At 36.4% G+C, this 16,483-nt stretch overlaps 1 protein-coding gene across 2 annotated transcripts in view; it reads left to right on the top strand.

The window, feature by feature from the left end:
- Window positions 1-5,903: 5,903 nt before the first annotated feature.
- Window positions 5,904-16,483, top strand: part of LOC136029067 (uncharacterized) — a 31,504-nt gene continuing 20,924 nt past the window's right edge. The window contains exons 1-2 of one of the 2 annotated variants that reach the window (XM_065707106.1): window positions 5,912-6,014; window positions 11,586-11,665. The gene's annotated coding sequence lies outside the window, so the exon portion shown is untranslated. Of the gene's footprint in view, window positions 6,015-11,585; window positions 11,666-16,483 lie in introns of both variants that reach the window. The other variant, XM_065707105.1, reaches the window with a different exon arrangement.

Raw genomic sequence — 16,483 nt, 5'->3', positions numbered from 1 at the left:
ATGGGTGGTTTCTGGAAAACAGGGAAGGAGTTTCGGATCGAGCTGAAATTTCGCGGATAAGCTCCTGGGCCGTAGGGGACCTTAACTTGTGAATTTCAGCCCAATCGGACAACGTTAAAAGGGGTGGGGGGGGGTTGGAGGGTCGAAACTTTCGGGGGGTTAAGATTTTCCTATGAAACTTTCATGGGCACTTACTCGGAGAATTCCGCATCGAATGAGTCTTCGTACACCCAGATCCGATGTCGGATGTGACCTGTAGGCGTCTAGAAAAAAAAGTAAATGAATTTTAAGTGGCTATGCGTGGTTTCTGGAAAACAGGGAAGGAGTTATCGGATCAAGCTGTGAATTTCAGCCCGATCGGACAACGTTAAAGGGGGGCTTGGGTTGACAGGTCGAAACTTTCGGCCAGATTTTCCCCATGAAGAAAAAGTTGGAGGGGGATGAAATTTTGCAGGTTTCTTAGTTGGAGCTCGGGCTACGAAATGCATCCCTCCCCATCCGTCTGCGACCACTGGAACCGAAGATCGCTTAACATTGTCGTGTGTCGCCTCTTTATAGAGGCACGAGTGTGCCTCCTTGATCAGAGGCTTAATGCCGGTCAAAATTTTAAAATAAGAGCTCTTGAGTCACGAGGTCTTTCTAAATATCAAAATTCATTAAGATCCGATCATCAACTCATAAGTTAAAAATACCTCAATTTATATAATTTTTCCTCTCTTCAGCCCTCAGATGGTCTGAATCATTAAGATCCGGTCCCCCGTTCTTAATTTAAAATACTTAAATTTTTCTAATTTTACGAAATTAACAAACCTCAGCTCCCCAAATAGAACAGATCCGTTCCAGTTATGTCAATCACGGATCTATAGCTTATTTTTCGTATCAAGTTTCATTCTGATTTCTCCACTCTAAGCGTTTTCCAAGATTTCCAGTTTCTAAGATCTCCAGTTTCCCCCTCCAGCTCCCCCAATGTTACCAGATCTGGTTGGGATTTAAAATCTGAGTTCTAAAGCACAAGATCCATCTAAAGATCAAATTTCATTAAGATCTGATCACCCGTTCGTAAGTTACAAATACCTCATTTTCTAATTTTTCCGAATTACTCCCCCTCCCCCAACTCTACCAAAGAGAGTGGATCCAGTCCGATTATTTTCGTCACATATCTTGGACTTATTCTTGCCACCAAGTTTCATCCTGATCTCTCCGCTTTAAGCGTTTTACAAAATTTCCAGTCCCCCCCCCCCCAATGACACTGGATCTGTTCGGGATTTAAAATAAGAGATCTGATATACGAGGCCCTTCTTAGCATGAAATTGCATTATTATCCGATCACTTCTTCGTAAGTTAAAAATACCTCATTTTTTCTAGTTTCTTAGAATTAACCCTTCCCCCCAACTCCCCCAAAGAGAACGGATCCTGTTACGGCTATGCCAATCACGTATCTAGGACTTGTGCTTATTTTTCCCGCCAAGTTTCATCCCGATCCCTCCACTATAAGCGTTTTCCAAGATTTTAGGTCCTCCCTCCATCTCCGCCCAATGTCACCAGATCCGGTCGGGATTTAAACAGAGTCATGAGACACGATATCCTTCCAAACATCAAATTTCACTAAGATCCGATCACTCCTTCGTAAATTAAAAATACCTCATTTTTTCTAATATTTCAGAATTAACGATCCCCCTCCTCAACTCCCCCAAAGAGAGCAGATCAGCTCCGATTATATCAATCACGTATCTAGGACTTGTGAATATTTTCCCCACCAATTTTCATCCCGATCCCTCCACTCTTAAGCGTTTTCCAAGATTTTAGGTCCCCCCCAACCACCCGTAATGTCATAGGATCCAGTCGGGATTCAAAATAAGAGCTCTGAGACATGATATCCTTCCAAACATCAAAATTCATTAAGATCCGATCACCCGTTCGTAAGTTAAAAATACCTCATTTTTTCAAATTTTCCGATTTAACCGTCCCCCCACTCGCCCCCAGATAATCGAATCGGGGAAACGAAAATTTCTGATTTAATCTGGTCTAGTTCCTGATACGCCTGCCGAATTTCATCGTCCTAGCTTACCTGGAAGTGCCTAAAGTAGCAAAACCGGGAGAGACAGACAGACCGACAGAATTTGCGATCGCTATATGTCACTTGGTAGATACCAAGTGCCATAAAAACAAAAGGTCATAAACTATTCTACCTAGTTCCTGGGGGTAGAAGAAGCTTTGTTGGGTGGAGGTGTCTGAACCTTAGTGCATTAGAAGGAAGTTTTTCAATTTTGGTAGGGTTCTTTAGCGACCCCTATCTAATAGCTTCATTTGAAAGTATGTATTTTGACTGAGCATACAGTATTAATACATAAAGTAATAGCTTTGCCTCATAGTAGAAAATTTTTTTACTGTAAAATTAAAGAATACGTTCGCTTGTCAATCTTCAGAAATGCAGAATGATTAGGGACAGTGGCGTAATTTTGTTAAAATTCTGGGAAGGGGGAAAATTTGGAGCCAATTTTTCCAAATCAAGTGAAAATTACAGTAATAAACACTAAAAAAAAATAAGCCATTTGGTACCATAAATGTATTATTTAGTACTATAAAGGTAATTTATAGAAGGCCATCTCCCCGTCCCTTGGGCTCTATGCGGAAGTCAAGGAGAACTGGGGTGAAATAATTAGCCTAAAAATGGGATTGGTTCCGGAAGATTTGAAATGGTTAATGTAAGGAGGAATGCCTCTAGAAGAACAAAGGAAATATTTAGGGAGAAATAGATTGAGGGATGGTCCTTACAGTTGCCCTATGCGTGGAGAGATCGATGAGTCTTTGCACAATGTTTTAGGGGATTCTACGGAGTTAAGGGAGCTGTGCTTCGAAATGTTTGGTAGGGAGGTCAGGGGGAGATATTGGATTTAGAAATTTTGAGAAGTAGGTGTTACGGGAAAGTTCGTCCGGGTAGGTATGAGGTATCGTATTTTTTTAATTAGTTTTATGGCTTCAGTCAGTGTTTTGTGGCTGTATTTTTTCGCTTGTTTTGTGTATGTCACCATGTTCCAATTGGGCTTTCGTTTGAATAAATCTATCTACCTATAGCATTATAAAGGTAAAAATGTACAAAAAAAACTGATCTTTTTCTGTAGATGCTTGAATTGTGCAGGTTTATCTTAGATTTGACAAGATTTTGGAAGAAACCAAATTTGGTTTGGTTCACCCCCCCCCCGCCAAACCTTGGGGGCAAACCAAGGTTTGGGAGGGGCAGTTGCCCCATGTCCCATAGCTAACTACGCTCCTAATTAGGGAGGAGGAGAACCACAGGAGAAATATTTGCTTATAAATCTTCCCCAAAAGAATTATTGACATTACTCTGGCTAGGCCTAAGGAATCACTCCTTTGCCTCCCATCCCAAATCAAACAATCGGCGACGACAGAACTCAAATGCCTAGCCGAAATACATAGTATTGCAAGTCCGATGCATAACCAGTTTTATTTAGCATAAGAAACAGCATGAATTGAAAAAAGGGAGGACACAACCAAAAAGGACTGATTTTGAAGAAAACAGCACCATGCTATTCCCAAAGCTGAAGCTCATAGTTTCAGTCAGAGATTTTAAGCTCCTAACTACGAAAATATGAAGTTGCGCACCAATTCCAAGAAGGATGATCACGAATGCGTGTTTTTTATGGCACTTGGTATTAATCTAGGGACATGTAGTGATCGCAATTTCTGTTGGTCGCTCTGTCTGTCCCGGTTTTGCTAGCTTAGGCACTTCCAGATAGCTAGGACGATGAAATTTGGCAGGCGTATCAGGGATCAGACAAGATTAAATTAGAAGTAGTCATTCCTTCGATTTGACCATTTGGGTGGTAGTGGGGGGACGGTTAATTTGGAAAAATTAGAAAAAAATGAGGTATTTTTAACTTACGTACAGGTGATCGGATCTTAATAAAATTAGATATTTTGAAGGATATTGTGTTTCAGAGCTTTTGTTTTAAATCTCGAACAATTGTATTAGATTTACGCTTGGAAGATTATTTGAATTTATTTCTGTTATTTTTTGGTTTAATGAAGCTCTTGACTTTTCTTTGAAAAACTTGTTCTGTGGACTAAGTTTTTTAAATTAAATTTGTTCGATTTTTAATGGCAAAGTCTTTTTCATGGAAAAAAATCTTCATTTTTTTTTATATAGATACATAATTTGATATTTGTAAACTCGAGAAACTTTTTCAACCATTTTTAATCCTGACACAAATAGTATTGTTTAATTTAGTTTTATACTTCAAGTTGACATGAAGAAAAAACTTAATACCATTCCCCAGAAAATTTATCAATGCTTTTTGAAAAAATGGATCTTACACTCTTTTGATTTATTAAAATTGTAAGAGAAGAATTAATAATAGTAGCAGCCCTGAAAGTTTTAACTTAATACCCCAAGATGCTCTTGAAATATACTAGAATATTGAAATATACTGTCAGTGCCTTATTTTAAAACAGTGTCTAGTTTTCAAGAATAATGGGCAACTTGCATAACCGTGAGGGGTTGGCATATCCAATATCCCTAGACATAGTTACTGGACCGTTGTATTATTCTGAACAAAATAACCGTCTCAAAAATTTTTTTGGATGTATTTGTAAACTGAATGGGCTTGCTCTCCAATATTTCCTGAATCTATAAAAGGTCACTATAACTATTGATTTCCAATTGAATTTATCTGCTTTAAGAGTTTCAATGATGTTGCTTGCTATTACAGAGCGATGCTGCTATGATATTGCTTATATACCCTTTGGAAACCTGCATGCATATAAGTTTTTATTTAAATGAAACTGCCCCTAAACGTTCCATAGAAGTTTCACCTCATTACTCTTTGTGTCATTAGCTACAATAGCTGCAGTGTTAGTGTTAATATATTACACACAGTCCCTTCTGGCTAGTTAAGATCCGTCACAAATTTCTAGGGTCTAAATTAACAATGTAAGCCATGCGACAAAACTACTGTTCCTCGAAAATTTTGACTAGATAATGAAATCCTGTCCAAAATTTTACTTACAATCCAACAAATGAATTCTAAAATAGAAAACTGAAAAAACGGGAAGCTAGCAAGAATTTACAAGTATCGGTACACTCACTTTTATAGCAATAAATAACTTCAATTTTTCTTCTAATGAACATCTGAAATTATCCAGGGCATAATAAGGGTGAGAATTAACCTGGAAGAATTTTCCTATGGGTGATTTTCTGGGAGAATCTTTCAGCAGATACGAAAAATTTTCTGGGACAGGGGCAATTCGCAAGGAGAGATTTTACACACGGGGGGTTTTCCAGGGGGAGAATCTGCCTAGACCCACCTTAGGCAACGGTATGACTTCGTCTCTGACAGATGAATAAATTATTTACAAGCTAGGTTTAAACCACGTTCTTGGATATTTTGAGTTCATAAAGATGAAAAATGTGCTCGAATTCATGGTTAGGATTATTTGCCCCCTGGATTTTTTTATTGCCCCACCCTAGATTTTGAAAAAAAAACTATTTAGGGTGATTCTAATTCAAATTACTTCTTTTGGAATTTTGTTGAAAAAAATAGGGAAAATGAAATATTCATCCTTCCTCATATTTTTAAAAACTCATTTGCCTCCTTCCCTAAATTTCCGTGACTTGATTCCATTGACACTATTGTTGGAAAAAATGGCATAATTTAGATTTTTCTGGCACGAAGGCTGCTATAAAGCACTACTGCAATACACTTCCCGGATCACGTTGAAACAAAATGAAGCTGAAACATATTTGAATGTTTGCAATTCATTATGTTTCGGCAAAACTTCAAAGATATGGCTAGAGAGATGACTAATCAATAATGAATCCATATCTTATCACCGGTTATCCGATACTGCAGCCAAAATTCCTTGTCGATGAGACTAGTAACTAATTTTAGTTCCTAGACGAGTGGTTTTGTGGTCTACAGGCCTTGATTTTTCAAGAAAGAGCTAAAACTAGATTTACTCTAAAATTTTTGACAAGGAATTAAGCAAAGAGCAAGGTACTTATTGTGTGGTGTTGTGCTGGGAGTTATTTTTGTTTCAGACGAGGGGGCTCGCTCCCTTCTTAATTCCTCACTCATTATGCTAATGTTATTTTTTAGAGCTTCTAAAAAGACTTAATGTTCTAATTGAACGTTCCTTGTGTTTCATTTGTTGTCTGTAAAGAAATGGGACAAATAGTCACACTTTAGCGTAGAGAGGGAGACATCAAGAAGGGGTAACCCCCTCACATACGTAATAATTATTGTTCGTTTTAAGTTTTGATGTCGGTCTTTAGTTTCACCTGAAAAATCCTGTTCTTATTATTTAATTTTTGTTTTAGGACTGGAAAATTTAAGACAGTTGCACCCTCTAGCTGAAAATCCTAAACGAATAAACAGGAAATTGTTCAAACGGAAATGATTCAATTTAGTAATTGAATAATGATACAAAAAATAGAACTTAAATGATGATTTATTAATGTCGTAAATATAGCAATAATTTAGATTTCTCAGCATATTTGTGTTTTCCTTTCCGTCCAGTTGTTTTTGATTCTCTTGTCTCGCACCATGTTTTCAAGATGACATACAAATGAACAGTTATTTGTTTAGGATACCTTACCACAGACCTTAATATCTTTTGTGCAGCTCAGGATGCATAAGACGCAAGTGAGAATTCTCCTTTCTTCGAAAGCTTTGGTTTAAAGACAAAAACGCCAGGCCAAAAAAAAGACCTCATGAATATTATGTTAGAATAATTCCAATTTACAATTGTAACTGCAAACAATCCGAAGATTTAATTATTTAATGACGAAATAATTAATTTTAACAGAAAAAGGACAATTTCATAAAGTTTTATACAAAATTTATTTCTGTAACTGCTGGCATATCTCTTCTCTCTGAATATCGGTGCCGAGACTGTGTTCGTCAATTGTTTTCACTCAATCTACTTGTAGTCTCAAGCTCAATCAAACCCTTTGATATATGGGTTTAGCTCATAGTCAAACAAGACCTGGGCATTATTGCCGGATGGACATTTATGATTTGGATTGAAAATTTGCCATTCTACCGAAAATCTAGATCCTAGAAATGCTGTAACATTGACAATCAAGATCACGAGTCCTAATCTTGTTTTTTAATTTGACAACTCCGTCTGAATTTTTTTTTTATTTTGCCGGGTCGTGAGTTTTATTTATAAGTGTTATTGTTCCATAGTTTGAAATTTGAAAATCCAGTTTTATATAGCTCTTTCTTCCATTGATCATACTCTAGCTCGTAGGAGGAATCTGGTTGTCAATAGAAAGCCTCTTTATTTTCAAATTGGCGTAGAATGAAGAGTTGATCGCTCTCCATCACTTGATGGGCGTTGCGACAGAAATCTTGATCTGCTATACTTCTTACACTTTGCTCCACACTTTGACAGATTTCCACCAGGCTACGTCTCTTTGTGCCACTGTGATACGCTCTAATCACCTTTGGTAGGTACCATATAGCGTATCTTTTTTGCGAGTTCACCACCCCTTAGATTAGGCACTTATCCAGTGTCCAGCGGAGTTTTATTGCTTCACACCCACGAAACAAACTGAATAAAAAGCTGCCATTTAACAGTAGAAGAGTTCAATATGTTTGAAAACATTGGGAAATCTTTTTCAAAAAGGTTTTTACAAGAAGCGTAATTTCGTCAAAATGCCGGTGTTGGCAATGTTTTAGACGATTGTTTCAAGTCAAGTGAAAGTTACAGTAAAAATCGCCGTCATGGTTACAATAGTAGCTGCAACTTAGTAAAAAGGAAACCTCAGGCCATAGTAACCAAACACTAAAAACATGATTTGAAAAAAAACTACCTTGTGAGAACAAATTCACCATCTGGCTCTGATTCGGGAATGGCAAATATTATTTCGGTTTTTCTTAACAGTAAAAGTTATTTGCGAAAAGAAATTTATGATGTTCTCTAAAAAAAATGAAACTACACAAAAATTAGGTCAGATCTAAAAGTGTTATGTGGCACTAAAAGTGTTTTTTGTGCCATTTCTCAAGGGGCGTGGTCAGTGGGTTACCAGAACATCAAAGATTGATGTTTAATAGCTCATATAAAAGCTATTGCTCATATGTACGTGCTTTCTATAAGTTATTTCCTCTGCAAGTATCAAATGACACAAAAAACGGGAAGTTTGCTGCCATGTCTCAAGTGGAAAAGCTGGGCCTAGTGGGCAACTAAAACTTCTTAGAAAGATTTTTAATGGCTCATTTGAAAGGCACTACTCATATCTACGTGCTTTTTAACCATCTATAAGAGTTCTAAAAACGGAAATTTTGGTGCCTCTTTTTTAGTGGAAAGGCTTGGAAGTCAAACAGTTCGTGGTAACGAACTGTAGTAAGGAGCGACCCGGCTCAATAGTAACAGAAACTCTAAGAAATGGAATTTTGATACCAATATTTACATCAAAAGAATCGCATTTTAATGCTGATTTTAAATATATAAGTTTCATCAAGTTTAGTCTTACCCATCAAAAGTTACGAGCCTGAGAAAATTTGCGTTATTTTAGAAAATAGGGGGAAACGCCCCCTAGAAGTCATAGAATCTTAACGAAAATCACACTATCAGATTCAGCGTATCAGAGAACCCTACTGTAGAAGTTTCAAGCTCCTATCTACAAAAATGTGGAATTTTGTATTTTTTGCCAGAAGGCAGATCACGGATGCGTGTTTATTTGTTTTTTAGTTTTTTTGTTTGTTTTTTTTTTTTCTTTTTCCCAGGGGTGATCGTATCGACCCAGTTGTCCTAGAATGTTGCAAGAGGGCTCATTATAACGGAAATGAAAAGTTCTAGTGCCCTTTATAAGTGACCAAAAAAATTGGAGGGCACCTAAGCCCCCTCCCACGCTAATTATTTTTACCAAAGTCAACGGATCAAAATTCTGAGATAGCCATTTTATTCAACGTAGTCGAAAAACCTTATAACTATGTCTTTAGGGACGACTTACTCCCCCACAGTCCCCATGGGAGGGGCAACAAGTTACAAACTTTGACCAATGCTTACATATAGTAATGGTTATTGGAAAGTGTACAGGCGTTTTCAGGAGGATTTTTTTGGTTGGGGGAGGGGTTGAGAAGAGGGGATATTCTGGGGGAACTTTCCATCGATAATTTGTCATGGGGGATAAAAATCTCCATGAAGGGAGCGCAGGATTTACTAGCATTATTTAAAAACACAATGAAAAAATAAATATGAAAAAGTACTTTCAGCTGGAAGTAAGGAACAGCATTAAAACTTAAAACAAGCAGAAATTATTACCCATTTGAGGGGCTCACCTCCTCCTAATACCTCGCTCTTTACGTTAAAGTATTTTTAGTAATTTCAACTATTTATTCTACGGCTTTTGTGATTCTGGGGTCATTCTTAATGAATTGGGACAAAATTTAAGCTTTAGTGTAAAGAGCGAGGATCTGACAAGGGGGCGAACCCCCTCATATATGTAATAAAAATATGAGAATACAAAAGTTCTTTACGTAAGCTAATTTATAAGTTACGTAAATCTCTTACTAATAAAAATATTCGTAAAAAATTAAAAGTTCTAGTTGCCTTTTTAATTAACCAAAAAAATCGGAGGGCAACTAGGCTTCCTCTCCCGTTCTTTTTTTTTCTCAAAATCATTCGATGTTTTTCAAAAGTTTTTTTAACTGAAAGTAAGTAGCGACATTAAAACTTAAAACGAACAGAAATTACTTCGTATATGAAAGAAGCTGCTTCCTCATCAACGCCCCGCTCTTTACGTTAAAGTTTTTTACTGTTTTAAAAAGAAGAATTGATAGACAGAGTCAAACTTTAGCGTAAAGAGCGGGGCGTTGACGAGGAAGCAGCCTCTTTCATATACGAAGTAATTTCTGTTCGTTTTAAGTTTTAATGTCGCTCCTTACTTTCAGTTAAAAAACTTGTTTTTTTTTTATTTAATACCAAAAGATACCATCGTAATAACTGTAGTTCAAAACCCTTATCTGCAGGCTTACAAGAAGCCCTACCGTATACTCCTTTCCAAGTCCCCATAAGTTTCATAAATTGTCTGCTCACCAGCAGGGTACAACATTAGGAGGGCTAGCAAGCTAACACACCATTACAGAGAGATATTCAATGGCTCATTTATAAGCTATTGATCATATCTACTGTTTTTTTTTTTTTTTTTTTTTTTTTTTTTTTACAAATTCTACCATCTGTTAGATTTCATAGAATTGAATGTTAACTAGTCCTTTTGCAGAATTGATTTTGAGTGATTCTGAGCTCGATTTTTTTTTTTTTCTTTTTTCTTTTTTTTTTATAATTCCCCATTTTTCTAAATGTGATGGATGATGCACCTCTTTTCAAACTTGTAAAACTATTTTCCTTAAAAAAATAATGGAAACATCCAGTTTTATGGTTTGCAACTACAATTCTAGTAGATCACTAAACCCATACCCCGGCCCTTTACTACTTAGGGGTTGAAGAAGTGTAGGCATGTGGTTCTGGAAAAACCTAAAGTTGTTTATTAGTAGAAGTTTCACTTATGATTATATTTACTTTTTCAGCTTATTTACTTAGATTTACCGTTCAACAGACATGATAAAACTATTTGTAATTTACATAGAGAAATCATATTACATAAAGCGTATTTGCAAGCTTTTTACAAACGCCTATTTTCAAAACGCCTTTTAAAAAGCCTATTTGCAACATTTATTGCAAATTTTTCACTTAAATTTTGCAACGAAATCCTAGTGGTACTGAATCCACCCCCCCAGCTCTTTACTCCTTAGGGGTAGAAGAAGTGTAGGCATTCAGTTCTGGAAAAACTCAAAGTTGTATATTAAAAGAATATTATATTTACCTATTAAAATTATTTACTCTTTTTTAATGTTTAATAAACATGATAAAACTACTTGTAATTTACAAAGAGAAATCATATTATAAAAAGCCTATTTATATATTTTCTGTGGTATTTATCTAGTTGTCAGCTTACACCTATGTGTCTAAAGTGTTTTGGTGTTTATCAGGGGAGGGGGATGTTCAGTGAAATAATTTAGAGATACAAACATTTGGCTTAGGCTTTGAAAACCCTGAAAATCTGCTTGCAGTGTTTTTTCTAAAAATCACAAATCAAAACGGGCAAAGATTAATTTAAAAAAACAAAGTTTTTCTGAGGGAAGTAAAGAGCGAAGTTGAAACCTAAAACAAAAACGAAAATAATTGCTTCAGAGTCTATCAAACATATATTAATAAAACTAGTAAAAATAAACCAACTAATTATATTTCCCAATGTTCGTGGGATTATAGAAAACTAGCGCTTTGCTGAAAACTCAAAACAATAGATGGATAGATAGATAGATAAGTGTATTTCAAAAACCCATGGGCCATATACACACAAAAATATAAATAAATATCAAACAAGCAAGGAAATTAACAACAGTACGAATTACAAACACGCACAAAAAACAGAATTCAACGCAAAAAGTGCCTAATCAAACAACAAAAGAAATTAGTCATATAAAACTTTTTCTTCTTATTAAGGATTTATCTATATACACTCCCACTCGAAATATTTTGGTTGGGTTACTATTTTGCAGAATACCCGGAAGTTTTTGCCTGTTCTGGATTGGAAGACAATTCGCCCAAAGCTGAATCCAACGATGTAGAATCATAGCCGGTAAATTAAATTTAAAATAAACTTCCTCTCCAAAACTAGCCTTGCCAATGCTGAATTTCCTGACTCTCTAATATAAATCGTATCTGGCTTTCTAAATATGCTGGTAAATCACTAGAACAAAGACCATTATTCCATAAATAAGGTATTCCTACTTTTTCTAGTAATGATGTAATTTGGGATGGCCACGAGGTTTTTAAACCACATTTCAACATCTGTTCATATGCCTCTCTTACTAGTCTAGAATCTAAGCATTAAAATATACCTGCGTAGCTTTAAAGAAAGCAGGCCCATATCACCTTTCAGAATCTGTGAATGGGTTGTCTGATGTAGACCAAACACTCTTTTATAATACTGGAGCTGAAGGGACTCCAGTTGCAGCACCGTTTCTCCACCCCATATCTCTGCTCCATATTCTATCACGGGTAACATTTTTGTGATAAATATTCTTTTATGCATTTTTAGGTTTTTAATCCCCATTATCGTCGGGTCTCTAAATATTGCTGACATGGCCACTCTACCTCTCTTAATTATTTCATCAACATGACTCTTTAGGCTTCCATATTAGGAGTTTTATTACGGCAAAATTAAACTGATTAAGGATATTTTTACAGCATAAAAATAAAGCATTTTAAGATTGTTGCTGGAAGGGCCATATTCTGTATTTCTCTCCGGGGGGGGGGGGCTTAGAAAATAATTTTTTCAGGGGGAGTAAAAATTTCTAAAAACGCATCAAAATTTATTTATATTAATTTTATCGTTTTTACGAGTCAGACAAATATTTGAACGGAGGGGGCGCAAATTCCTTAACTTCCCATGGACACGTCCTTGGCTGGTTGTTTTCTCTCGTTTAATTTGGTATCACTTTTGCACAATGTCTCAGTCAAATGGTTGGCTCTAGCTTTGGATCTGGATGGGATATTATATGATGACAGTTGACAAGCCCGGAGTGAAGCCATCTTAATAGTATTAGGACTATAAACTAGCCTTAGAATGTGTGCCAACTTTAAATTTGCCGTTATATAGAGAGAAACAGCCGGATATCCAGAGTTATTATTGCGTATTTGATCTTCATTTTGAGTAATGCTAAAGTATTTTTCTTCCAATTTGAAATTGTATTTTACTCACTGTTATTGTTATGGTTGGTAAGTCCAAAATGTTACTAGATAAATCAGTCCATTATTTCTGTATGCTGTTCAATGACTTTGTGGTTATAAAAATCTGTTAATTTTTATGCTTATGGTTTTAAGATAATTTTACTTATATATTGAAAGTTACTGATATCCCAGCTGGTGTAAGATTATGATAAGCTTCATAGATTTGTTTTTTGTTGCAGGCTGTGCACTCACTTTTGACTCCTAAGTCAGTGTTCTCGTTTTTTAAATTTGGTTTTTGTGTTTTCAGTAAAGCACTAGTTTTCAATAATCCTGGAAACATTGGAAAATATAATTAGTTGGTGTATTTGTACTAGTTTTATTGATATATGTTCGATAAACTATGAAGTGATTGTTTTTGTTCGTTTTAGGTTTCAGCTTAGCTCCATACTTTCCTTAGAAAAACTTTGTTTTTTGAGTTAAATATAGTACCATACAGGCAAAGTTATACTAAAGAAAATAATCTGGTTCTCTGAATGCTTGAATTATATGGGCCTATCATAGTTTTGACAAAATTGACAAGATTTTAAAAGACGGTAGATTTTTTAACTGGAGGTGGGTTGGGGGACTGGTGGGAGCTCTTCCCTGGCCCGTACAAAATTACGCTCTTATTTCGTACCCTAGCAGTTTCCGCTCAAACGTCTTGAGCCATTTTCAAAAATGCCCAAAATATTTTTCTAGAGGGTGGGTGAATGGAAAATAAAGAAAAGTCAAGGAGGGAGAGGGCTTAGACTTAATGTACCATCTGAAAATTGTAGTATTTATCTCAAAGATTACTAATATTGTGAATTTTAGGTAACTTTTGGGCTGGGGGTGGGGCTTCTGGACGTGTTAGGACGATGAAAATTGGTAGGCGTGTCAGGGAGCTGCACAAATAGACTTGATAAAGTCGTTTTCCCCGACTCGACCATTTTGGGGACTGGATGGAGAGGAAAATTTTGAAAAAATTGAGGTATTTTTAACATACGAGTGGGTGATCGGATCTTAATGAATTTTGATATTTAAAAGGACCTCGTGACTCAGAGCTCTTATTTTAAATCCCGACCGGCATTAAGCAAATGATTTTCCTTTTAAAGCAATCTATTGATTCTTAGAATTTTACTAGAGCCCATACCATATGAACTCTTGGCTCTTCTGACCTTACCACAAGTGCCATATGAGCTCTTAGATCTTGATTTCCTCTGGAAGGGGATTCTGGCTGTTTAATAAACATCAGGCCTATCAATTGACAATCGAATTCTCAATTTGTTTTCTATTCACAATCTGTTAGAGGACTTCGATTTTGGTTCACAAGCATACAAACAAATCTTCGTTTGGATTATAACATCGACAACCCCCATTTCAGTTGAGGATTATGAAGTTTGGATTGTCAATTTGCAAAAAAAAAACTTAAAAAACTTACAGCAGGATGATGGAATCCCCTTTTCTAAGGAATTAAACAGCTAGTATCTTTGTTTTGTCTAAGTCTTTCTTCAATATATTATGTCATTTTCCTCGTAAGCCCCAAACACGTTTGAAGTGCGATTGCCTTATTGGTGAGGGGGAGAATGTCAGGTAGAAATACAAAAGTGTGAGAAATTTCGGATAAATAAACTGATAATATAAAAGATTATATAATAAAATGGGTAATGATTTTCTCCTTTTCAAATATTACGCCAAAATTTGGTTTCTTTACACTATCTAATTGCGAAGATTTTTTTTTCACCATTCGGATTGAAAAATCTGCTTTTCTTTTCACGATCCCACAATCCAAAGTTATAACCTAGATTGTCAATTGAAGAAGACTTAAATCACGAATTGTTTATTCGATTTCATCAGATATCTCACTCCTATCAGAAAACAATGACCCAAAGTTTCCCTTGATTACATTAGTTGTCTGACAAAACCAGTCCCCCCCCCCGTTTAATGTCACGTAAAGTCAATGGATTGGGTTGGATAGCGCTTCGGCCACCCTTGTATTAGATTGGATAACATTTTGCCCTCGTAATGTCATTGCATATCGTCAACCTTAAGGAAGCCAAATTATCTGATTGATAAGGCAACCTTTATAATAAACCTGTATCTATTCACGAACCATCCATACTAAGGAGTGGGATAGGGTGTCATGTTCTATTCAAAAAGAAAACAAGAGCTAAGAGCTCATATGGCACTTGTGACGAGGCAAGAAGAGCTAAGAGCCAAGAGATCATATGGTATGGGCTCTAACAAAATTCTATGGATCAATAGATTGATTTAAAAAGGAAAATAAGAGGCTTAATGCCGGTCAGGATTTAAAATAAGAGCTCTGAGTCACGATGTCCTTCTAAATATCAAAATTCATTAAGATCCAATCAACCACTCTTAAGCTATAAATACCTAATTTTTCTAATTTTTCCTCTCCCTTTAACCCCCCAGATAGTCGAATCTGGGAAAACGACCAAGTCAAATTGTGCAGCTCCCTGACACGCCTATCAATTTTCATCGTCCTAGCACGTCCAGAGCGAATCCAGTACGATTCTGTCAATGACGTATCAAGGACATTTGCTTATTCTATCCACCAAGCTTCATCCCGATTCCTCCACTCCAAGTGTTTTTCCAATATTTCCCCCTCCAACTCCCCCCAATGTCAAACGATCCGGTCGGGATTTGAAATAAGACCTCTGAGACATGAATTCTTTCTAAAAATCAAATTTCATTAAGATCTGATCATCTATTCGTAAGATAAAAATACCCCAATTTTCGGTTTCAAAGAATTCTGGTTCACCCTCCAACTCCCCCCAATGTCACAGGATCTGGTCAGAACTTAAAATAAGAACTTTAAAGCACAAGATCCTTCTAAATATCAAATTTCATTAAGATATGGTCACCCTTTCGTAAGTTACAAATACCTCAATTTTCAAAATTACCCCCCCCCCCTCCAATTCCACCAAAGAGAGCAGATCCGGTCCGGTTATGTCAGTCACGTATATTAGACAGGTTTTTATTCTTCCCATCCAGTTTCATCCTGATCTCACCGCTTTAAGTATTTTATAAGATTTCCGGTCCCCCCGCAATTGTCCCCCCCCCAATTACGCTTGATCCGGTTGAGATTTAAAATAAGAGATCTGAGTTACGAGGTCCTTCTAAATATGAAGTTTCATGAAGATCCGATTACTCCTTCGTGAGTTAAAAATATGTCATTTTTTCTTATTTTTCAGAATTACCCCCCCCCCCCCCAATAGATCGGATCCGTTCCAATTATTTAAATCACGCATGTAAGACTTCTGCTTATTTTTCCCACCAATTTTCATCCCAATCCCTCCAATCTAAGCGTTTTCCATGATTTTAGGTTCCCCCACCCCAAACTTCCCCCAACGTCACCAGATCCAGTCAGGATTTAAAACAAGAGCTTTGAGACACGATATCCTTCTAAATATCAAATTTCGTTGAGATCCGATAACCCGTTCGTAAGTTAAAAATACCTAATTTTTTCTAATTTTTCAGAATTAACCCCTCCCCCAACTACTTTAAAGAGAGTGGATCCGTTCCGGTTATGTCAATCATGTATCTAGGACTCGTGATTATTTTTTCTACCAAGTTTCATCCCGATCCCTCCACTCTAAGTGTTTTTTCAAGTTTTAGGTTTCCCCCTCCCAACTCCACCCCCCCCCCCAATGTCACCAGATCTGGTCGGGTTTAAAATAAGAGC

This window comes from Artemia franciscana, chromosome 7 (genome assembly GCF_032884065.1).
Source record: "Artemia franciscana chromosome 7, ASM3288406v1, whole genome shotgun sequence".
NCBI classification, from domain to species: domain Eukaryota; kingdom Metazoa; phylum Arthropoda; class Branchiopoda; order Anostraca; family Artemiidae; genus Artemia; species Artemia franciscana.
This window is presented reverse-complemented; position numbering and strand designations above follow the sequence as displayed.